Source organism: Macaca fascicularis, chromosome 2 (assembly GCF_037993035.2).
Source record: "Macaca fascicularis isolate 582-1 chromosome 2, T2T-MFA8v1.1".
Taxonomy (NCBI): Eukaryota; Metazoa; Chordata; class Mammalia; order Primates; family Cercopithecidae; genus Macaca; species Macaca fascicularis.
In genome coordinates this window covers 140031366-140057275 of record NC_088376.1, presented here as the reverse complement: position 1 = coordinate 140057275, position 25910 = coordinate 140031366, and the positions used below count along the sequence as shown (strand labels likewise).

Below are 25910 nucleotides of genomic sequence, written 5' to 3'. Positions count from 1 at the left end.
ATCACCAGTGCCCATGTAAGCATTCATTGTCTATTGTCCAGTGAACCTTGTGCAACACACTCCAAGCATTCTGGTTCCATTACTTTGACCATCTGTATTGTGTAATGGATGCATCAGGGTAACTCTGATACAATTCACCATTTTTATATATTTATGCCATTGTCATCTGATTCTCTGCTCACTAGGAAATTTTCCAATCATAATTTCCCATGTACTGCATAAAAGGAGAGAATGAAGCTAATGGAGTTTAAATAATTAAGATGAGAATTTCTCTTTGAAAAGAAATCATTGACTTACCATAGTAAGATAATCTGCTGATTAAAGAATGTGAGTTATTCCAATACCTCTGACAATAGCTTTTAATTAAAAATTAATAAAGTGGCATTTTGGTCAGTATCATGGTCTTGGTTGATGTGGGATCATGAGACATAGTTCCACTTGAGGGTACTAATCAGCAGTTCTCATTCTGAAAAGTTGATGGTTGACTGTAGAACAAAATAGATATAAGACATCTGGAAACAAGCAAAAAACTTAGGAGAGATGGGATGGTTTTTAAAAGAGGGAGGTGAGGATATTTGGCCTATTAGATATTACACTGTATTATAAAGATAAAATAACTGAACATTCCAGTATCTATGCCACTATAAGTAACATAGCTCTATTGATAGCTGACAAAGGGGCCTAAATACATATTTTTAAATGATAAAATACTGCACTTTAAACTAGAATGAGAAAGATTGGGTTAGTATCATAATAAATTTGAGACAATTTGCTAATCATTTGGAAAGAAACAAAGATATATTCTCCCCTGCAGTTTATTACCAAAATGAATACTATATGGATTAATCAGGGAAATCATAAGGAAAGTTGTTCTAAGGGTGGCATCAGGGCAAACCTTCAAGTGTAAGGATAGCCGTGCCTGGTGGCTCATGTCTGTAATCCCAGCACTTTGGGAGACTAGGGTGGGAAGACTGCTTGAGCCTAGAAGTTAGAGAACAGCCTGGGCAACATGGCAAAACTCCATCTTCCCCACCCCTACTCCCTGCCCCCCAAAAAGTTAACTGAGCATGGTGGTATGTGCCTGTAGTCCCAGCTACCTGGAAGGATGAGGTGGGAAAATCACGTGAGCCTGGAAGGTCAAGGCTGTAGTGAACCTTGATCCAGCCTGGGAGGAGTGAGATTCTGTCTCAAAAGAAAAAAAAATATATATATAAGATTAGGAGACATAACTGGTTTGAAATTAAAGCATTTATATGACAACATTTTTATCCATACCTTTGCTATTACCAAATTAAGAGTCAAATGATAAACATATATGCAATAAAATGAAATAGTAATGACACTCTAAGGAGCTTTTATAAATCAAGTAGAAAAAGAGAAAAAACCCTCTAAGAAGCTTTCATAAAAGCTTACGCATATTTCTATACTTTCGCATTTTATCCTTCTAGTATGAGTGTTCAGGATGTTTAGTGAAGTGTTTTAATAGCTGAATTTTAAAAAAAAGTTTTGAAAGGGAATATAAACATCTTAAATGTCCATTAATGGATAGGTGAGTAATTAAATTGTGGGTTGTCTTACACGGTAAGTGTGTGAACAGATTTAAATATATATACTGATATGAGAATATGCTCCTAATGTAGTTTATATGAAAAAGGCAGGGTCCACATTAGCAGGTACTGTTAGACCTCATTTATTATTTAAAATATTTATATATGTATATGCAGAACAAATATCCTAGAAAAATATATCAAATATTCACAGTGATTATAGCAGCCTGGTGGGATTATAGATAATTTTGACTTCTATCTTCACATTTTAGGTATTTTTAGATTTTTATTTACAGTAAACAGTCAATAACTTGATAATATACATCGGCAAGGCCATTTCCATTTTTAAAGATGATGGGAAATAGTACCACTCCTCAGTGTGTCTCGGGAAATCCTTTTCTCTGCAGTAACACTTTAAGGTCATTGCCAGGTTGCTGAAAGTATATTTATTTAGAAACTCTATAAGCAGTGTCATGGGTTCTGATTAGTTCAGTGTAGGTAGTTTCACTGGAAATTCAATTTTTTTTTGGTCCTAGATATATTAGGACATCTTACCACTAATTATGGTCTTTGCCACATGAGAGTGGTAGCAATACAAATAGACACTAATGATAAAAGCAAAAATAATAAATTTTTGGTGTAATCTTGGCATCAGGATTCTGATTTCTGGTGCTCCTCTTCTCATTTTGTGTTTTTGTTTTCATATATTCTTCCAAATCCATTAAGTGTATTATTTTTTCAAATGCAGGTGCATGGTTCTAGTCCAATTGAGTAGATGATATTATAATAAATCTTAATGTAGATTCTATAGATATTATTAATTTAAAAGGAACGATGACTTGTAATTTAGGAAAATGATGAAAATCTTAATGGGAGGATACTATCTTTACTATAGTATACATGGATAATTTTAATGAAGACAGTAGGAAATCTGACATTCCAGCTTACAGGGACAATAAAATATCTATTAAGTCACAAGAAGCAATTGAAATATTTTGAGAAGCCTGAGAAAATTATCAGACTATGATTTAGTGTGCAAAAGAGCAGGGATTGGACTGGAAAAATGAACAATTTTAGATAGAAAAGTTACTCTGCAAATTATTAAATTAGTTGAAATGTGGCTAGAGAATGAAAATGAATTCTAAAGTTATCACAGACATATAACCAAAACTATGATACATGATTAGATATGGGAGAGAAGAGACAGAGTCCTCTTATACATGGGTATTTGGAAAGATAACAGAAATGAAAACGTTCTTTGCAAGAAGCTTAATTTATGGGGGAAAAGTTCAGTTTGGAACTCATTTCAGTTGAGTTACAGAGGTGCAGCTGTATCTAGACGTTGGCACCATTTTGAAGGTGGAGAATATTGAGAGATGAAGGACATAGATGTAATTCTGGGTGTCTTTAGCAAAAAGGAAACTTTGAGAAATGAGAGAATGGATGAATGAGGTGAAATTGGTAGATAGCGCCAAGTGAAAAGAGGAGGCCAAGGGTAGAAACTTGGAGGGGCAAGTACATTCAAGGGGTTTAAAAGGGCAAAACAGTGCTTGGGAAAGCTGAGATTTTTGCCTGTTTTGTTCACTGCTGTATTCCTAACACCTAACATTGTGCCTGGCACATAAAATATCTCGATATAGGACTTTCTATTAATGAACTAATGTGTAAAAGAGAGGGTTTAAAGAGAAAGGGACTTGTAAACAGTATGCAATAGCATCTCAGAGGGAGAGAAAATGAGGTCTGAGGACAAAAGGGCATTTTGTGTTCAGGTCATTGCAGACCTTTGAGAGACGGATTCAGAAGAAATGTGAAGGGGCAGAAATCAGACCCTTTGGCAAAGCATCCTTTTGGTTCCAGTTCTTGTTTTGAGTATTTATTCTATCATTTTAAAACTTTTTTTTTCCTGGTCTATAACGTCTAGGATCTAGGATAGGCATGATAGTATTTTCGTTTTGTCAGCAAATTGTTACTCTTGGACTTTATGCTTTACTAGAAAAAAACCTCAAAAACTCTAAAAAACTCTAATTAAACCCAAGAAACACTACTCCAACACACAATTCAACGTACTAATTCAGTCCTTGCATAAAGTGGGCTTTGTCTCAAATGCTTAGATGTTGATTTCACAAGGAACGATAAAGCCACTATGAGTGATATGTAGAGCTAATTATTTTTACTTTTCCAAGCATTACATTGTGAGACTTGTATATATATGTGTGTGTGTATATTGGAAAGGTGGTGTTTGTGTAAGTTACAGATTTTGTTTATGCTCTAGATAACAAATACATTTTAGGTATCAATGCAACTAATCTCTTTAAACAGGAAAGAAGTTTATGGGGAGGATGCTTAGTCTTGTGGGGGAGATAACTGTATTCTAGTATAAGACAATGCATGTGTACCACTTAGCAGTGTGCTTTGCATTTGCCGTTTACTTGCACATTTTGGTCAGCATCATTGCATTAAAGTACATTCAACCTTTGGGTTTACCAGAGAAAAGTAACAAAGGCATAGCATTAAGAAAAACAATTTACTCAGCAGGTACCAGCATTGTGTTTATTTCATACCCCGAAATGAATGGTTCTGTGGTACTCATTTTAAAGCATATTTTATTACAAGGCCATGGGATAGATTTTGTTAGACTGGATGCTTTGTCAGTGCAAAAGCTGAAAAATATGTGTAAATCTTACACTCATTTACTCAAAGTTAAAGGATGACTAAGGTAGATGACCTATTGCAATTATGTAACATTAAAAAGTAACAGGAAACTGCAGCAGTGGAGGGAAAAAAGCTCTGAATTCAGTCCTGAAATCAGCTTACTTCTGTCTTATCACTGTGTGTCCATAGGCAACCCACATAAACTCTCTGATTTTTTCCTCATTGATATAAAAGGTCAATATGATAGACAAGAGATAAAGTCTTATCAAATATGTATACTTGGAAAGATAATGAAAATACCAATTTAGGAGGAAGGTTCGCTTACGGGATACATTCAGTTTACTTTGTTGAGTCACAGAGATACTGACATATCCAAGCAGAGGAATTGTTTTGGGGGTGGAGATTGTAAGGTTGAACGCAAGAATAACAACAATAATTTTGCAGTTGCCATTGTCTGAAAGTTTGTGTCCTCCCACCTCAAAATTCGTATGTTGAAACCTAAGCCCCACTGCAACTCAGTAGAGGTGGAGACTTTAGGAGGTTATTAGGTCATAGGGCTCCATGAAAGGTAAGAATATTCATTATAATTGCCCTTATAAAAGAGGCCTAAGTGGTCTTGTTCATTTTTTCTGCCACATGAGAATGCAGCAAGAAATCACCATTTATGAAGTAGAGAACAAGCCTTCACCAGACACCAAATCTGCTGGCACCTAGATCTTGGACTTCCCAGTCTCCAGAACTGTAAGCAATAAATTTCTTTTGTTTCTAAATTTCCCAGTCCAAGGCATTTTATTATAGCAGCCCGAACAGATAAAGACAACATACCACGGTAAATACAGGTATTATGCTAAGCATTTCCTTTGTATCTTATAACTAGTATATAAAAAAAGAACTGTTATAATCCCAATTTTACTTATTAGAAAACTGAGGTTCAGAGAAGTTGAATGACTTACCCATGGTCATGCAGATAAATGGAATCAGGGTTCAAAACAGGACTGTTTGAGGCTAGACTGCTAACTAGATGCATCCTTGCCTCCCAAATTCAACAATGCATGTGAAAGTGCTCTTTAGAATAAAAGTACCACCAACATATAAAGTGATATATTTAATCACTGGATATTGCACATGAAGACTGGGTTAGTACAATATTAATAAATTTTGTCATTCATTGCATGCTTACTATGTGCCATGCAGCTCACTCTACATAATTTCCATTAGTCATTCATGTATTCCTCATAGGAACTTGGTGACAGATTTGGCTTTAGAGTCAGTACTTTCACCCATGCCACCATGCTGCCTCACCTGTGCATGGTGATGACAGCACTGATGGGAAGGGATTTTCTCAGTGGCTGAGGTGAAATATTTTGAGAAATGTAGCTTCATCAGCAAATCGTTGTCTTATAAGAGGAAAGGCTACAATCTGGAGTCAATTTTTTAATAGGAGAGAATGTTCTGGTCATAACAAGCTAAGTGGTTTATTTATTTTGGTTTGGTCTTATTTTGAGCTAAGTGATCACCAATTGACACAGGATTTATGAAGGAAAACTGTAGCATATTCTATGAGAAGAAAGCAGCAGAAATTTTGCCTCACATTTCGTCACCTTTCTGGACACTGCAATTAAGGAGCTTAATGTCAAAATGTGGTAAATGGTTTTAATGTTTATGTTGGCTACAAACCCTGGGGCAACAGCCCTCACATTCCTCATGTCTACCTTCCCATTCTCAGTGGGATGTTTACTCCTCTCTATCACCTTTTCTCCTCTCATTCTTATTTAATGAACAAAATATACAAACTCTCTACTACAAATATCAACAGTTCTTGGTTTGTGTGTTGTAGAAAACTTTAGGAAACACAGAGGAGTATACACTTTTAAAACATTATAAGCAAGTATTTTTTTGTTCTTAAGGCATAGAACTTATTAAAATAAATGATCTCTTTAGCTTAGGTTAGAAACATTCATTTCTTCATTCATGTGTCAATTTAACCCTTAACTGTGAGTCATGCACTGAGCTAATTACTAGGCACATTAAAATAAATTGAATCAATTTATTGATTTATTTTAATTGATTTTAATTAAAATCAATTAAATGAATCTATTGCTTCAAAGTCTTATTTAGATCTTTATTTCAATATGGTTAGTTTTGCTTCTGTTTTCATGTTTACAACTCTTTTTAAATGTTATTACAGCATTTTTCTATCCATCATTTATGTATCTGTTTATCTATTTTTCCTCTTTATATCTTGCCATGTTTTCTAATAAGTGAGTAGTGCCAATGGATTCTGTCTCATTTTTTGTTGGAGAAGTTTAGGTTTTTCCTAAGTTTCGACTGTCCTTTAACTGCTTTTGCTTTATTTCACCTGTATTTCTTTCTAGTTATTTTTATAATAGATTCAAATCCCGTAGGTTCTAAAACTGGTCATTTAATCCCCTCTGAGTACAGAGAAGAATGGTGCTTTCTCCAGTAGCCTTAGTCCTCCTTGGTGATAATAGACAAGGAATTCATAAAATTATGCAGAGAAGAAATGAAACACCTGAAAATAATGTGCATCTCCAAAAACTGAAGTCTAACTTAAGTTGCCCTATTAATGCTATAATTTTTAAAAAATTTTATGAAACTCATTAGCATTTGAATTTTGAGCAGCTTAAAATCAACAGTGAGTCATGATGAGATTTAGGAGTTCCTTGTTCATATTTCACGGGAAGGGAGGACATTGAGGGCTTTGACAAAGCATGTGCCAGCTCTGGAGGCACACGGTGGCGAGCCTTGAGAATTGTTTCCACTTGAATGCTCAGGTATTGTAAAATCCATAACTTCCATGATGATTTTCAGGTATCAGAATTAAGGAGCATCTGCAAAATTTGTCATGATTTACAGTGCTTTTAAAGGTAATGTTTCACAAACTAATCACTTCAGAGGTACACATTTTCCTTTCCAGAGCACAAACTAATCATGGACAATTTTGCATTTCTAGTGCCTCTTTCCCCTTTTCCAGCATGTGAAAGAAAAATTGCCTATGATGCACTAATGTAGCTGATGACCCAATTCTGTTCTTCAGGTAGAGATATTGGTGCTTCTTTTAAGTGGCCTATAGATACGATGTTTGCCCAACTAATTTAGGAGTTAACTTGACCTTTGAGACAACTGTCTCCAATAGCAGTGGGAAAAAAAAATGAAGAGAAAACTACAGGTCCTTTAATGCTGGTTTACCTGTAACATTAAAAAGGCAAATGGAGCAATTAGAAAAGATGCAGGGTAGTGATTATTTTCTGAAAGGAGGTCAAATGAAAGGATGTGTTAGCAAAGGCTTAATGGTACAGAAATAGCCTATAGACCTAAAAAAATTTACACATGTGTGAATTTTTTTACATTGCTTTATAGAAACAGAGAGTGTTCAAAATAGAAGAGTCTTAGGGACCACTGAGGACAAACTTAGAAGAGAGAATGAGTCCTGAGTGTCAAAAGCCCTGCTCTCCCTCATGTAACCAAGTAGGAAGAAGAAGTTAAATCTTTAGATTCATGGTCTCTTCACCACCTATGGGTCTATAGTCCCAAGATCCAAGGTTAAGAATCCTATAGCTAGCATCTGGCATAGGTCAAAATTAACCTATTAGTGTTATTTACAAAATGATAATAGTAATGTCCGCCTCTTAGGCAGACAAATGCTTACAAAATGAAAAACATCAAAAATTGTCAACTTTAAGAAGCAACAATAATGGGCTTTATGGCAACACAAGTGGCCATTGCATGTGCATCAGAACAACAGGCATGGTCAGCCAGGAAATGAATGAGAGAAGGGATCATTCATGCAGCTTGGGTTCTGCTACCCAGTAGCAGTCTGAACACTTGCTGTTAATAAGTGTAGACCTCCTGCCTGATCATATATTGCTTCCTTTCTGTAGCTCATCTGGGACTTATCTGGAGTTCACAGAATGGGTAAAGTGCCCCAGACTGTATTAAATTATTTTCAGTGTTGCTGTTAACATGGGGAAAGATAGCCACAATTAAGTTAACCCAACTCAGCGCAAGGTGGGCTTGCTATAATGAACTCTCTGACTTATCTGGAATTACTAAATTCAGTAGCATAAGCTCTACATGGAAGAGAAAATGTATTTTTCCTCTGGACATGGAGGAATGAATATTTCACTAACGAAAAACAGCGAAATTCTGGCCTATATTTCAAACACAAATCAGAATGTTGGGTTATCATGAAATTTTGTCTGTAAACTGTAACTATCTTGTGAAATTATGGTAACATCATAATTTATTCTCTTTGCCACAGTTTATGAATAAAACACTCATTTTATGAACTCTATAAGGAGGGAGGTAAGAAAAGAAAATGTCCCAAATGTCAAATAATTAAATGAGTACAGAATTTATGGCTTGATTTAAAAGTGACTTATCACAGAAGGGCCATATAAATAACATATATGGTCCATATAAATGAGGAAGATGGTATAAGATGCAGATAAAAACAGAGAAAACTAAATGACAACACAAGTTAACCTGGCTTGTGCAACATGAATGTGAAACCCATAACAGCATTCCATTTGCTTCAAGGACCGCAAACTAAAATCTGTTTAAAGCCCTATATCTTCTGTTTATTCTTCTGCTAATATTCAGAGCAATAGTTTGACTTTTTGTCTTCTTCACTATGAGACTACATACCTCAAAATGGATATGCTCATTGTTTCTTTTTAAAAAATCTCATCTTTATATAATATTTGCTAACACTGGAACTGGGCTAAATTGACAAGCCACATCTCTTAAAGCAAGATTATGTTTCTTAGAACTTCATGTGTAATTAATACATAAAGGGTTATTGGCAAAATTCAAGCTTTGATTTTGGGACAAAATAATCTTTAAATTAATACAGCTGCATAACTGTTTAAACTCCACTTAAGAGGGGATGTAATAAGAAAGACAAGTAAAATAATACTTAAATACACAAATATCTAAATACTATAAGACATATATAAGTACCACAGTTCATATCAATGACATTCTTTAAGATGTAAATTAAGAATGTATCATGTTTCCCTAGGGTATAGACATTTTCATTAAAAATTGCATGTGCTTACTATGTGTACCGAATTGTGTTAGAATGAGAGGGAACAAAGCTAAAGGTTTTAAATTTTCAGTGAGTCACCGAATGTACCAAGATAAAATTTATTAACTTTTAATGAAATGACCAAGAACCAACTATGTTCAAGTTATTATGCTAGGCTCTGGAATAGGACGGTGTACATGAGTCTACAGGTCTACAATGGTATAGATGAGCATGCATGTTATACATATAAAAGCAAGATTGTAGCTGTGAAAACTGGTAGGAACGAGAAGTACAAGGTTCTTTGAGAGTGATAAGAAGAAATGGGCCTAGTTTGAATATGAAATTATTCTAAGGACATGATGATTGAACAGAGATGTGAATTAAGAGTTCAGGTTAATTAGATGAAGGGGACTGATGGGCAGTGTTTTAAGAGCAGGAACTGGATGTGAAAAGTTCCATGGCAGAAGAAAGCAAAGTTATTTCAAAGAACTGAAAGGAAACCTGTGTAGCTGTGTCACAGAGTGGGAAAGAAGCGTGGTAGGAGGGGAGGTGCGGGACCACTCAGACCAGGTAGGTCATGTGAAAGGTTGCAGTGCTTGTCCTAAGACCATTGGGAATCTATGAAAAGCTTGTAATAGTCCATGACCAGATTAGTGCTTTAGTCTGGTTTCAGTCTGGTAGTGGGTTAAGGCAAAAACAGGAGAGGAAGTAAGGAGACCAATAAATGGCTCTTGAAGACGTCCAGGTAATTGGCAGAGAAAATGGAAACCAACCAGATTTTTGGATGAAATAGATATAGGGGAGGAGTAGAGGGAAGAGTCACAAATGATGCCTGGTTTTCTAGTTCCATCCTTCCAGGGAAAACACATAGAACAGGGATGCCATGCCCCAGGTAATCTAGGCCTCTTCTCACTGGATTCTAAAGATTCTTAGTGTCAAAGTGGATACAAATCTGGTTCCTGTGCCTAGTCCTTTCTGCTCATTAAAGCCTAATCTGCTTTTAACACTTTGCTGCTATTAAACTCCCACTTATAAACTCATTTCTTTTTGAAATTTTGTTAAAATTGGTCAAATCCTTCCATTTTGCTTCTGATATTTAAACAGAACATACAAGTAGTTCTCAAATAACTGATAACCTTTTTCCCTAAACTATCACAAATAAACTTTCCATTTAGAAAAAGGTCTCATTCTCTAGATGACACAACCGCAGCCAGCTCTTATGTATTTGGTTTGCCCCTGTTGGCAACTCCTGTCAGAGGTAAATAAGATACAAAAACTGGACAGAAGAACTCTGCCTACTCAGAAAGTGGTGTTTCATCACTGTCTGGGCCAAATTATGTCTTTTTTGCAGTACAGTTAAAAATGGCTCCATGAGCATTGTTATAAGAAATGAAAAGTGTCAAAATGTATCAAATCATTAGCAAGTGGCTGGTCATCCAAAACAGCATTTAAATTACACTTTTTAACATACTCGTTTTGAATATATTAATACAAATACATCTAGAAGGCTGGAAGTAAATTAGTGCTTGCTTATAGTGATTGGTGTGTTCAACATATATCGTATGGCATTTTGTTTTACTCTGTTGCACTGATTGTTTTCAACTTTTATCTCCCTGTCTTGGATCCATTACAAAAGTTTAATTGTTACTCTTCATCTACTTTGTGAGGATTAAAAAAAAATACCTCTATAATTCTCAGAGTACTCTTAAATCCTTGAAGTAAGGCCCTGTAACATCACAGGGGACAGTTTTCTGCCATTATTTTAAGTCTACCTTATCAAAGCAGCATAGGAATGAAGATATTTCATGTGCCAGTGGTTCTATGTTACATCTGGATCAAAAGACTATCTGGAGAATCACATAGGGCCAAATAAAATCAATCATGTTCTATGTAAATAAAATGTACATGTGTATTTGAATATGAGTTTTGAAATATGCAGTTAAAAGAAACCGTGTTGGACGTCCAGGAACATCCATGAAGGATGCCTTTTTTTTTTTTTTTTAATCTTTGCAGCTTCCAGTCAACAACTGACTCATATGAGTAATAACAAATAAATGGTTGTGCCTCTATATTCTCCTTTATAAAAGGGATTTGAGAAGACATAGCCTGCCTACTCTTAGATCTGTAATTAGATTTCAAATGTAAGGTAATTTGCATTAGTATTAAATAAAATCATTGTGAATGTGTATTTCATTAGTCTTCTTTTCTCTCTGCATTAGTCTGCTAGGGCTGCCATAACAAAATACCACCGACTGGGTAGTTTAAACAATAGAAGCTTATTTCTCACAGTTCTGGAGGTTGGAAGTCAAAGGTCAAGGTGTCAGCCTATTTGATTTCTCCTGAGTCCTCTCTCCTTGGTTTGTAGGTGGTCATTTTCTCACTATGCCCACACATGGCCTTTTCTCTGTCCTTAAGCATTCCCAGTGTACATGTGTATTTGAATGTGTGTTTTGAAATATGCAGTTAAAAGAAACCATGTAGGAAGATCAGGAACATCCATGAAGGATGACTTTTTTTTTTTTTTTTTTAAATCTTTGCAGGTCCCAGTCAACAACTAATTCGTATGAGTAATAACAAATAATAATTCGTATGAGTAATAACAAAGAATTAGGGCTCTACCCTTATGACCTTATTTAAAATTAATTAAAGGCCCTATCTCCAAATATAGTCAGATTGCGACTTAGAGCTTCTTCACATGAATTTTGGAGAAACGCAATTGAGTCCATAATGCCTTCCTTCTTATTCATATTTTGCAGTGTGTGCTTAACATTCAGGCATACAGCATCACATATTTTCGCCAAAAACTGAATATAAGAAAGTCTCAAAACCTGTGTATCGCCGAATGAAGGCAGGGATATAGCAAAGTTTACTTCTCTTTCTTTATCTAGCTGAAGTTAGAAGTAGGGGGTAGCTATCCAAGGTAGACTTGCAATGGAAATGCTGGTGCTCATTTAGTCCTAGTCCAAAACCAAACACACTAGGAGATCCTATTTCTATGTATCTCTGAGAAATAAGGCAGGTGTGTTACAATTAAATGTCTGGGAAAAAATGTAACCGGGAAGAATAACACAGCAAGAACTCTTTGTTGAAATCATGCCAATGAATTGCTCTCATTTTCCCATGTTTCAACAGTTGTATGTTTGGAGTAGACCAATGTGAAATTCTATATTTAGTAATGGTACACAGAGTACAATGTAATAAATGTAGAATTATTCTTTTTGATCCAGGATAATTTCAGTAAAGTGGCACATTATAATTACAGACAACCTACAGTGTTGTTATAGTTTAGAAAATGTTCTTTTATTTTTTTAAAAAATCATATAATTGTACAGTTTTTATTTTGGAGAAAAAATTACTTTTCATTTACTTTAAAAAACTATGTGCAGATATTACAATTCAATATGGGTTTCTTCCAGGTGCTTCCTATATTTCTACATTTGTATCCAACCTTGAAAACTCCACATGACTGAATGTAGGCTTGGAAACCTAGTAGCTATAAACATGTAGGGTACCAACAGGGTGATCTAATGAGAGGGAATATATTTGTAGATTTTGTTAATGGAATTGAGCAGCAAAAGAAAGTTTGAACAGTGATAGTGAATGAGATCAGATTGTTGAGTGATTGATTGATTTATATAAGTAATTTTATTCCAGAAGATTCAAGGTGGCTTACAAGGATACCTAAAACATTACAAGATTAAAAATAAAAAAGGCAGAGGTGAAAGGAAGATAAAAAAAGATGAGAACAGGAAATGAGACTAAGAAAATGGCATATTGTGCTGATCTTTACATTTGCATCAGTATGCAAATTTGGGCCAAGCTTCCCAGCAACCTAACTTGAAGGTCAAATAAAGTCAGTTGTACGCTCCATAGTCTACAAAAGATAAACCAAGCCAATTAATTGTTCAGGAGAAGTACAATTATTTTTGGTACTAAAATTAGAAATTTCTCCCGTGGATACACACAAAGGAGGCAATGTAGGATTTGGCAACATCCTGTTAATAATTTATTATACATCTTCAATTCCAGGTGAAATACAGTATTTTAAACAAAACCCATTGAAGAGGGAACTGCTTGCTTTTTCAGGGTGCCTAGGATACTTTTTGTTAGATGTAGAACCTGGTTTATAACACTTGCCCCATTATAATTATTCACAGTACCAAAAACACTCCAAAATATCCCAGTTAGGATAATAGATTATATGCTTACTCTAGTTCAAAACGCAATGCTTTCATTTGTTTTTTTTTTTGGCAAAATTTATGTGACATTGACTAAGTCACATTTTCCAGGACTTCAAACTCCTCATCTCTATTATGGATTGTGCAGAGGATAACTGTCACTTGTTTAGCTGCCTAGTGTATTAGTTTGCTAGGGCTGCCATAACAAACCATGTCAGACTGGGTGGCCTAAACAATAGAAATTTATTTTTTCACAACTGTGGAGGCTGGAAATGTGAGATCAAGATGTTAGCAGGGTTGATTTCTTCTGACGCCACTTTGTGGCATGTTGATGGGTGGTTGTCTTCTCTCTCTCTCTACGTGGTTTTTCCTCTGTGTGCGTCTGTGTCCTAATCTCCTCTTAGAACACATGAGTCATGTTGCATTAGGGCTCACTCTTATGACCTTATTTTAAGTCAATTAGCTTTTTAAAGGCCCTATCTTTGAATAGAGACACATTCTGAGATACCGGGGATTACGACTAAATGACCAGAATTTTGAGGTGACAAAATTCAGCCCATAACACCCAGTATTGGAACACACTTCCTAGGTTTAGGAATTCTTCACTATGTTAATATTGAAGGAAAAAAGACTTCAATCCTATTGCAGAAACTGAGAAGTCCAGATACAACCATTTGCCCCATAACCACATAGCTAAAATCAAGGTGTCCACCTAGGCTACCACTTAATCTGAGGCTTGGGGTTCTCTTTGAACTTTACAAACTTTGGCAGGATTCACTTCCTTGTAGCTGTGTGACTGAGCTCCCCAGCTTCTAGCTGTCAGCGGGATTCTACATTCAGATCCCTGCTCCATGGTCCCTGTAGGCAATATGGATGTTTGCTTCTTTCCTGGCTCGCAGTGGCACATCTCTCTGTCTTCCTTCTCTCTGGTGGGCTACAGTAGAGTCTTATATAAGATAATATAATCACAGAAATGTCTATCCCCTCACCATTTGCCATGTAATGTAACAGAGTCAAATGAGAGACTATCCCATTATATTCACAACTTGGAGGCTCACTCAAGTGAAGACAATTATACAAGGTATGTATGCGGGAGAGTCTGAATCTTGGGGACCATATTAGAATTCTGCCTACCACAGATACAGATTTAATTGGACTCAGCCTGATAGTTGAATTAGAATCCTATGGATAAGAATTCATAATCTAAATTTGAGAATTCAAGTTATTAGAGAATCTTCAGAAACTGGCTCTTCATGGACATAAAGTCTATGAAACTGAATGTCCCACTGGCTTGTGTCCAGGAGAGCCTCCTGGTCTTAGAGAGCTAATTAGAATGGAGAACTGGTCCTCGATATCTCTTTGGTGATTTTCAAGCAAACCTCAGATTCAGAATTGGATTCTGTTTGGGAAATAAGAAATAAATGAGTGCTGCATCTGTTTTAATGAAAAAGTCATAAAATACATAGGTTCCAGCTTTAATGCTATTGTCTTTATATCCTACATATTTCTCCACATACCTTCTGATCTCCAATGCATGACTCCATTTCCCAGGCATGCCTTGCTCATTCTTGTCTCTGGGCTTTATTTCCCTTTGATTTAAATATTTTCTTATAGCTATAGCAATTCTGCTTATACTTCAAATACTAGATTAAGAAACTTCTCTGATTTAAACCTTCATATTTAATTGAAATTTCCTCTGCCTTGTATTATGGTTAGCTGAGTTTTTAGAAAATTCTTACTGGATTACAATTCCATAAAGAATAAAGGTGGTGTCTTTTATATTTTACGTATCTCTTCTCCGCTGCACTCCCCATCCCCCAATTCTTCTCCTTCACTCTGAACAAATATCAGAGTGTTAAATGCCCAGCCTCCTGCCCAATAAATGGTTATTGAATAACTCTAGTTATTTAAATGGCAGGCAATCTCCATTTAAGCAAATGACAGGCATTTTTCTTTTATGTATCAGGTCCACCAAATTTTCCAAGGTAAACTTCATGTTCTTCATGAGCCATAGTGGCCCTTTCTCTGTCACTGGAAAATTCAGTGTTCATTTACATCTCAGAACTTTGCATTTGTAATTTCCTCAGTCTGGAATGATTCTCTCTTAAGTCTCTCTAATGGTAATACACATCTCAGTTCAATTGTTACATTTTCAGTAGCCCTACTAAAAATAGTTCACCTATTGTGTCATTACCCTATTTTATTTTTTCATGGTATTTACTACTTGAATTTATTTATTTTTGTTTATTTCATTAGTTTGCATTTATTTAACTAGAATGTAAGCTCAATGGGGGTTGGAAATTTCCTGTCTTATGATCAGCATAGTATATTTCAGGTACTCAAAAATATTTATGAATGAATAAATAAAAGATTCTTATATTTTCTGTTATGTACCCTAGAGAGAGATACTATATATCCTTCTATCTTTATTTCATTTTGATTACAAGTGTATGATAAAAGTAACAACGTTATAAATTTTTTTCAGTTAATGAAGACTATGTTTAGGCAAAATAAAAACTGATTATATGCTTCTGAATATGCATCCTGATACTCTGAAGGATTATCCCATTATCCCATTTTCAGGAATGACTGCCTGTTTTCCATTTGTATGAATGTGGTATGTGTGTTATTTAAAAAAAACAAAAAACAAAAAACTTCTGCACCAAGAGAAAAAAATGGATGAATTAGACTGCATCAAAATTTAAAACTTTTGTGCATCAAAGGACATTACAAAAAAAGTGAAAAGGGAACCTGCAGAATGGGAGAAAATATTTGCAAGTCTTGTGTCTTATAAAGGTCTTATATCCAGATTATGTAAAGAACCCTTAAAACTCCAACAACGGAAAGACAACCCAATGGAAAAATAAGTAAATGCCTTGAATAAACATTTCTCCAAAGAAGGTATAAGAATGGCCAACAAGCAGGTGAAAAGATGCTCAACATCATTATTCATCAGGAAGATACATATCAAAACCAGAGTGAGCTGCCACTTCTTACACACTGGGCTCACTATAATAACCAAAACAATAATAAGAACAGACAATAACATGTGTTGGCAAAGATGTGGGCCACTTGGAGCCCTCATTGCTAATGGGAATGCAAAATGGGTCAGCTGCTGTGGAAAACAGTGGCAGTTCCTCAAAAAGTTAAACATAGAACTATCACATGATCTTATGATTCCGTTCTTACATATATACCACAAAGAACTGAAAGCAGATACTTAAATAAGCACATGTACACATGTTTTTAGCAGCAGCACTTTTCACAGTAGTAAAAAGGTGGAAACAGCCCAAATGCTATTCATGGATGAATTTCAGCAACATTATGTTACCTGAAAGAAACCAGTCACCAAAGGTCACATATTGTATGATTCCATTTTATATGAAATATCCAGAATAAATAAACTGCTAGAGACAGAATGTAGTTGGCAGTTACCAAGGGCTGGTGAAAGAAGAGGTTGGAGAGAAAGTGCTTAATAGATAAAGGGTTTAGCTTTGAGGTGAAGAAAATGTTTTAGAACTATTAATAGATTGACGTGGTGGTTGAACAACATTGTGAATATACTAAATACAATGAATTGTTCAATTAAAAATAGTTAATTTTATGTTATATGAATTTTACCTCAATAACTCATTTTTAAAACTGTTAGTTCTGATGTCCCAGATAGCAATATTTAATTACTCGATATATGCATTATATGTCTCCTAAAAATAAGTAAAATGTAGGATATAACTCTATAAGTTACATATTCATGACTATGTAAATATATATATTACTTAAATCCTATACCACTACCTAATGTCAACTGTCTATTTGTCTTTAGAGAATGAGGATGTTCATTTCTTTTTAGGATGAGAAGATTTCTTGCATTACAAAGAAATTTGCCAATTTAATTTCTTATCTCAACCTCCAGTAACCACAGCATTCCCTTTTGGACAATATTCAAAACTCATAATAGGCACATTAGGATATTCAACATGATTTTCTTGATCAGTAAGTATTCAAATGAGGCATTTACAATTAATTATTGAATTCTTTTCACTAGGTATTCTTTGGATCATTAAAAAAGCAATCCCAAATGTTCAGGAAGTACCTTATTCAGCCGTACCAAGGTATCCCATGGAGACCCGCAGGGACGAGTACATACAGAGTCTAGATGTATGACTCTAGAGGTAGGGCCCTGGAGAGCAGATTCAACTTGGATTCATGGGCTGGGGCCACCCCAGCCCTTTATCCCAAATTGTTTATCATCATGCATGCTCTCAGGATAAGTGACGAGTGTGGACAGCTCAGTCATTTCTGGGCCTGTGGTCTCCACAAGAAGATAGAATAAGGAACCCACCTAGCCACATTGACACTTCCTATCATGGGTTGAATTATGCCCTGAGAAAAATTCATTTGTGGATCCTAACCCCTGGTACCTCACCATGTGACCTCATTTATTACTCGATTTGCAGAGGTAATAAAGTTAAATGACGTCATTACAGGGGGCCCTGGTCCGTCTGACTGTTTTCTTTATGAAAAGGGGAAATTAGGACACAGAGATAAGCGTGGAAGAAAGATGATGTTAAGAGACATGGAGAAAAGATGGCTATCTACAAGCAGAGGAGAGAGGTGTGAAACACATCCTTCCCTCGCAGCCCTCAGGAGCAACCAGCCCTGTCCACACCTTGATTTTGGACTTCCACAATGCAGAACTGTGGCACTTTGTTACAGTAGCCCTAGCAAGGTGATACAATTCCAAATCATTTTCGCCCTTGCTTATTTTCCCCAGACATACTGAAAACAACAACATTAACAGTAAACCCATGAAGTTAATACTCATTTTCATAACCTTCATTTTGGTAGGGAAGACAGTATTGATTAGCAATGATTGATGTCTAATAAAGATATAAGTGTAAATTTAACTTGATTTAGCAAAATGAATGGGGAAACCTGTTGGGAAAGCTTTAAGGAAAACTTTTGATTTCCTGATAAAACTATCAGATGCCACTAGCTCCTGTTGTTTGTTGTGTCTTATTGCCTTAAGCCAAATAGTAAGTCATGGGCTTCAGCAGTCACCTTGGCAGCATGGGGTGAGAAGTCAGCCCATTAAGGATGTTGGCATGGTAATATATAACATCATTGTTGTACATTGATGAGAACATCATTGAGTAATTACATGCAATGTTTTCTTAACTACCACAATACCCTTATTAAGCAGGCAAAAATTCTTTTTTTTTTTTTTGAGATGGAGTCTCTCTCTGTAGCCTAGGCTGGAGTGTAGTGGCACAATCTTGGCTCACTGCAACCTCCGCCTCCCAGGTTCAAGCAATTCTCCAGCCTCAGCCTCCTGAGTAGCTGGGATTACAAGCATGTGCCATCATGACCAGCTATTTTTTTTTTTTTTTTTTGTATTTTTAGTAGAGACGTGGTTTCATCATGCTGGCCACGCTGGTCTCGAACTCCTGACCTCGTGATCTGCCCCCCTCGGCCTCCCAAAGTGCTGGGATTACAAGTGTGAGCCACCATGCTTGGACAAATTAATTCTCAATATAAAAAATCGGCCAGGCACGGTGGCTCACACCTGTAATCCCAGCACTTTGGGAGGCTGAGGTGGGTGGATCACCTGAGTTCAGGAGTTTGAGACCAGCTTAGGCAACATGGTGAAACCCAGTCTCTACTAAAATTAGAAAAATTAGCTGGATGTTGAAGCGTGTGCCTGTAATCTCAGCTACTGGGGAGGCTGAGGTAGGAGAATCGCTTGAACCTAGGAAGTGGAGGTTGCAGTGAGCTGAGATCACACCACTGTGCTCCAGCCTGGGAGACAGCAAAACTCCATCTCAAAAAAAATATATATATATATATTTATATATATATAAAATCATTGTTAGTTTAAGCATTGGTTAGCTGCAGTCAATAGTTCTGATATATCCTCTTAGAATCTTTCTCCAATGAAATAAATAAATACAAACCTTATTCTATTTTACTCTCTCTTTTCTTTCTTGCCAACCATATTTTCACCACATCTTCTTCTTTGTCATCCCTTCGGAATGCTCTTCACATCAAATAAATAAATCTAAATCAATAAATGTATTTATCAAAGCTGGAAGGAAATGCCTCAAAATCTTGGCAAGAGTTATATTTGTGCATGGGAAATATTGGTGCTTTTTTTCCTATGCATTCTGTATTTTCCAAGCTTTTTTATACGTTTTTTTAAAAGTTGCATATGTTACTTTTTAAAATCAGAAGAAAATAATGTTATGTAAAAAAACTGAGGCAATGTTTTTGTTATAAGAATAAGGAGACAATAACCATATATGGATGTTTGCTTAAATATGCATTTATTATTAGAGTGTTTCTTATCATGTTAAGAATTTACATTCAGTTAAGTATTCCATATTTTCCCACTCAATTTTGATGTGATTTTAGATGAGTATCCAGTTACCATGACAATAAATGACATAGGAATGCATAGATTAAATTGGAACAGAATCAAATACAAGATAAATTCAGAATCTATGCAACACCTTCATTACAGACAGGAACTTTTTCTATTCCTCCCATTCTCATAAATGGAAGCCAATCCAAACAGTCTGTCCTAAAAATAAGAAAGAAAAAGGAAAGGAAGAAGGAAAATGTGAACCTGAAATACACGTTTCTGTTGGTTGGGATCCAACAAAGTCACTGCAAAGAGTTATGGTGGGATTTGATATAGATCTCTTCATCATAGTTTTTCTTTTTAATAAGATAATTTTAATAATAAAATTCTGATTAAATAGTACCAGAATTCTGTGGCTGAGTGAGTTTTCCAGATTCTTGTAGGAGGAGTTAAAACCTTGTATCTCTATAGAGATAAGTAGAATGTGGAGTTCTATTTATTCATCAAAAATTTATTTGTATGATATTATTGATAGTTTCTCTACCTAAAATGATTAGTAAACCTTTGAGATAAGATGGTTCAAACCCCTGTAGAACTGGTTTTATTTCATCTATAGAAGTTATAATTCTTAGTTTAAAAGACTCCCAAGAGGGAAAAAAAATACAGTTTTGAGTGAAAATGAAACAATGTTTCTCATTTTTTATTATCTCAGCACTAAGCATTTTTTGGTTACCCATGTAGATAGCAAATGATTTGGCAAAGTGCTAAAATTATGAGTTTCCATAAGTAATTCACCAAAAACTGTCTATTTTAATTGACTATAATTTGTTATAACAACACACTTTTATCAAAAGCTATTGAAAAATACTTTGAAGTGATTTAAGGCTCAATGTTTGACTAAACTATAGGTCTTTTTTTTTTCTCTCAAGAAAAGACTACAAGATACTGTTAAAAGTTCATATTCCCAGAGTGGTTTCCCCTGCCCATAAGCAAATAGTATTTCCAGAGAATAGTTGAAATCTCCAGTGGTTTGACTGGTTGATCTTCTAGTCATCTTGTAGCCGCAAGTCATGGAAATATTGGCAAACATTGTTCAGTACAAAAAAAAAGTAATAATCTTTATGAGAATGTCTATACATGACTAAACCTATAAGGTCTTAAGCACAAAGTGACTGTGGGCACAGGTCTCCAGGGTTAATAGCTGGGAATCAAATGCAATAGGAAGTCCAGCAGGAAGGGGCTGATAAGAAAAATTCTTTGTTCCTTTGGATATAGCAATACTTAAGATAAAACTAGAATATATTTTAGAGTGTGTCCAAGTCTAACTTGAGAATAAAACACACAGTGAATATTGAAAAGAACAGCAGGAAGGCATTTAAATTTTTTTCTCACTAAGCTAAATATTTTTAGTTCAAAAATGAATTATTTTCTAGTCATATTAAGGACTCTTAGTTTTGAACTGCCATTCACATAGAAGACCAATTGTTAGATGACTCCTAAAATAGTTCACATGGAGCACCCAATATAACAAATATCTTTATAAATATCTGTAGTACTGGCTGGGCAATGTGGCTCATACCTGTAATCCCAGCATTTTGGGAGGCCGAGGCAGGCGGATCGCGAGGTCAGGAGTTGAGACCAGCCTAGCCAGCATAGTGAAACCCCCGTGTCTACTAAAAATACAAAAATTAGTTGAGCATGGTGGCACATGCCTGTAGTCCCAGCTACTTGGGAGGATGAGGCAGGACAATTGCTTGAACCTGGGAGGCGGAGGTTGTGGTGAGCTGAGATCAGGCCACTGCACTCCAACCTGGGCAACAGAAGGAGACTCTGTCTCAAAAACAAAAACAAAACACAAAACCAAAAAAAGGTAGTATTAAGTAAAATTATTAGAATTAGTTGCTATGTGAAATAAACTATATGAATGCACAGATGAATGTATCATGTTATCTTTATTTTAGTCATTTGAATAATAAAATACATGCTGTCATGTATCCCTGATGCATACATTCTTAACAGTGGGTGGCCTTTTTATGTTGTTTATTTAAACATATGCAATTGTGTATGTACTATTTATTTTTACAAACACTATTGTTCTTTACAGAACTGGAAATAAATGAAGACCAACCAAATCAGAACAAGGAAATACTATTTATTCAGAACTTGTCATGGCAAGGGTGTGAGCCACAATCTTTTATGTTTTGGCAGACTCCAAGCCAGGCAGAGGAGTGGGCAAGCTTTATAATGGAAGAAGAATAAAAGGAGGGTTTCAAATGTGTCTTTATTGGAGGCTGTTGGCATGCGCAGACTGTAGGCAAACTAATGAGAAGCAGGGTATCCTATATGATTGATTAGGGCTGCATATTTGGCTTTCTCTGGGTAGTCCTAGTTTGGAAGTGAGGAAAACAATGAGGATAATTGTTAATTATTAGTCAACTCCTGGCTGTTTTGAGCCTATTGTTACAGCGGTTATTGTTGACTTTCTGGACTAGTAACTACTAACTAGAAATTGCAATTTGACTTCTTTAAGTGTGACAGAGCTAGCAGCCTCGTGGCCTATAGCTAAATAATGAGTTGGTTTCCTGGGCTGGCTGCTACAGGTTGTGGAGCAGAGTTGTAACTCAACTTACTCAATAATTTGATATTTTTACCGAACAATGAATTTTTTTCAGACCTAGAAGACAATGGACATGTTTTCCTCATTCTTTATAATAGTTGCATAATATTCCATAGTAAAAATAGACGAAAATACATTTAACCATTTTAAAGAACATCCAGATGGCTCCTAATACTTTGCTATTTTAAATAATATTGCAGTAAATGTCCTTAACTAAACATCTTACTTAATGGTATTATTAACAATATTGGTCAAATTCCCAGAAGTGGATTTGCTGAGTCAAAATTTATAATTATTTGAAATTTTTGCACATACTGCACTGCATCAGTTTAAGTGCTTTAAATAAATTCCCTAGAGAAGCCATCACTGTTAAAAGCTGAGACCCCTGTTGCTCTGGTTATTGAGCTCTTGCAGTCAATAGAGGTTAGATGATAGATGATCATTTCAAGGTGGCAAAACAACCACACCTGGCAGTTCCATAGTACTCGATCCCTAAAAGTCACACTCTTAAAAAAACATAAAAATAAAAAAGGCAGCTGGGCATGGTGGCTCACACCTGTAATCCCAGCACTTTGGGAGGCCGAGGCGGGTGGATCACGAGATCAGCTATTCAAGACCATCCTGGGCAACATAGTGAAACCCCGCCTCTACAAGAAATATAAAAAAGAAAAAAAACTTAGCTGGGCATGGTAGTGCGTGCCTGTAGTCCCAGCTACTCAGGAGGCTGAGGCAGGAGAATCGCTTGAACCCGGGAGGTGGAAGTTACAGTGAGCCGAGATCACACCACTCCACTCCAGCTTGGGTGACAGAGTAAGACTTTATCACAAAAAATGAAAAGTTAAAAAATTAAAAAAGCAAGAGAATTATGGCAATTATGAGCAATTATTGGTAAATAGAAACTATGAGCAATCATTGGGAAGTAGAAGCTGAAGAGGATAATTGCAGCACAAAAGATCAAGAAATATCGTTACTTTAGATGGGATATTTCTGCAATATACAAAAGTAGGAGGAGGTTTAGGAGCAATTAATTCCCTGGGTCATTGGAGCAATTTGATAGTTCAACCTCTGTCTGCTTCTTTGGACAGGCAGCAGAAATCTACGGACCTCGCCCCAGGATGGAACAGTGAACATGTGAGTTTACATTAGATACTCCGGGACATGCCTTGGTTATCTGGCAATGAATGTCGGAGAGCAATGAAGAGCATTACAGGAAACTAGTGTTCAGTCAGTGGGGCTAATTCTATATCCTCTCACTTCTCACTGGTAAATGGCAGAAGTTCAGGCCACAGTTGGAGCTGGTAAGTTGTGCAAAGAATAAAAGAGACAGTCTTTTTTGTCTTTGGAGCCACGGTATTTTATTCCATAACATGACTAGGTGGATAGAAAGAGGAACCAACTAGAACTATAAAAATTAAAAAAAAAAAAAGATGAGTTAAATTTATAGGCCAAAGTGCAAAACATATATGGCAGTAGAATTAATTAGCTGAAACGAAAGAGGGAGAAATAATAAAAGGGAAGAGAATTGGAGAATGGACCCAGAAGTTCCAAAAAATCATCTAAACAGAGTTTCAAAAGATTAGTCGTAATACAGAGCCACCAATATTTTAAGAGATAATAGAGAATATTCCTCCATAAAGAAATAAAGTTAGGAGATTAGAAAAACGAGCCCATTCAGTGTTAAGCAGGATTTAAAAAACCAAATTAAATCAAATGGAAAATAAAACAAAAATCCAAAGCAATTTATTCCATATATATGAAATTTCAGAACATTAAAGTTAGAATAAAAATTCTAACAATTTCCAGAGAAATTAAATTATAAAACCAGGATAAATAACTACAATTAACGCATAATTATCATCGCTGATATGTGTGCTGAGAGGCTGCCCCGCGGCGTCCTATCCAGAACAGTGCATTTGTAAATCACTCTGAATAGGCTGTGGTCTGCATCTTTATCTCCTTGTTTCTCTGCTCTATTCCATATGGTTCCACGTCTCTGGTAACCTATCACTTTCAGTTCATTCTTAAGTTTCAGTTTACCTGCTCTTCTAACCTTTGACTCAGTGCCCTATTTTCTGTCTTTTCTCTTTCCAAACGAATCCTTCAGCAGAGATGTATTGTTTCCTAATAACACTTTTCTAGGTTAGCCTCATGGACTGTGCCTATGGCAACCCCTACAGGCATAGCAGGGCCTCCCTGAAAGTGACCTAGTCCCTGCTAGCAGTGTCCTAGTAGTCTGCTGTCAAGAAGTTTGTGTCCTGAAAACAAAGAGAGGAATTTAAAAATACTCGAAGTTAGATTTATACAGGCAGCTCGTAATTGAGACTTTAAAGATTGTTTACAGCTCTTTAAAATTTGCATTGTTTGAATGCATTTAAAAACTATGTATTTTGTACCTGAACACATTTTTTAAATTTACAAACGATATATTAGTATAATCTTCTAGCATAAATTAAATTATTAGCAATAAGGCAAAAAAAAAAATCTATCTTTGGCTGCCATCTTTAATATTGGTTTCTTTTTCCATCCCTAGAGTTACTAACCATCTCAGTTTGGGATGTATTATTACAGACCTCTTTCTATGAAACTATCTACATATATCTATAAAGAAATATATAATTTTTATGTGTTTTAAAAATATAAATAGTATCTTAACTGTATATTTTGTCTTGCAATTTGTTTTATTTGCTCCAATACCTTTCCATATTAGTGTTTATAGGTCTTCATCATTTTTAAAACCTATTATATATTATCCTATAATCCAGATATATCAATATTTAGTCGCCATCCTATTCATGAACATCTAGGTTGTTTCAAAATGTTTGTTTTTATAAATAATTCTTCAGTGTACATCTGTGAACATTGTAAACACTTGTTATTCTAGGATAGAGGAGCAGTAGATATGTTGGGTCGCAGGACCTGCATGTTTGAAATTTTAATAGCTACTAATAAATTCCCCTCTGGGATAACTGTACTAATAGTGGAGGAGAGTCCTGTTTCCCCAGACCCACATGGACACTGGTATTATGAACCTTTTAAGTGTTTGCTAATTCATTGGATAAAAAATAAAATCCCATCATTTTAATCTCAATTAACTGTTTTATCACATTTTCTTCTGCATCATTGTGCTTCTTCATGGGAATGAGCCTAAAATTACTATAGTATGTAGTCCTATATCTATCTATAAGAACCCTGAAACCCGAAAGCCATCATTTGTTTCTATATATTTGGAAGTAAATTAAATTTTGTTATGACATTTTTCATCAAAAATCTCTCGCTCATGTCTGAATAAGGGAATGTTCTTACCATAATAAACAACACTTGTAAGTCACCAAAAATCATTTAAATCATAGAGCAAAATTTAAGCAAAATGCAAATTCAGACATTGATATGTTCCTAAAGCAGTTGCCCACATTCAGGTTCTGTTTCATAAACAATTGCATTCTAGAAGCACATTTGCATTAAATTTGCATTACTGACATTTTATGATTTGTTTTCTGTTCATTTC

General features: G+C 35.5%; 1 long non-coding RNA gene across 1 annotated transcript in view; it reads left to right on the top strand.

Annotated features, from left to right (window-relative positions):
• Positions 1 to 24134, top strand: part of LOC135969367 (uncharacterized) — a 70037-nt gene extending 45903 nt beyond the window's left edge. Inside the window, exon 2 of the long non-coding RNA XR_010584567.1 lies at positions 23491 to 24134. This is a non-coding gene — a long non-coding RNA (uncharacterized lncRNA). The remainder of the gene's footprint in view (positions 1 to 23490) is intronic.
• The last annotated feature ends 1776 nt before the right edge of the window (positions 24135 to 25910 follow it).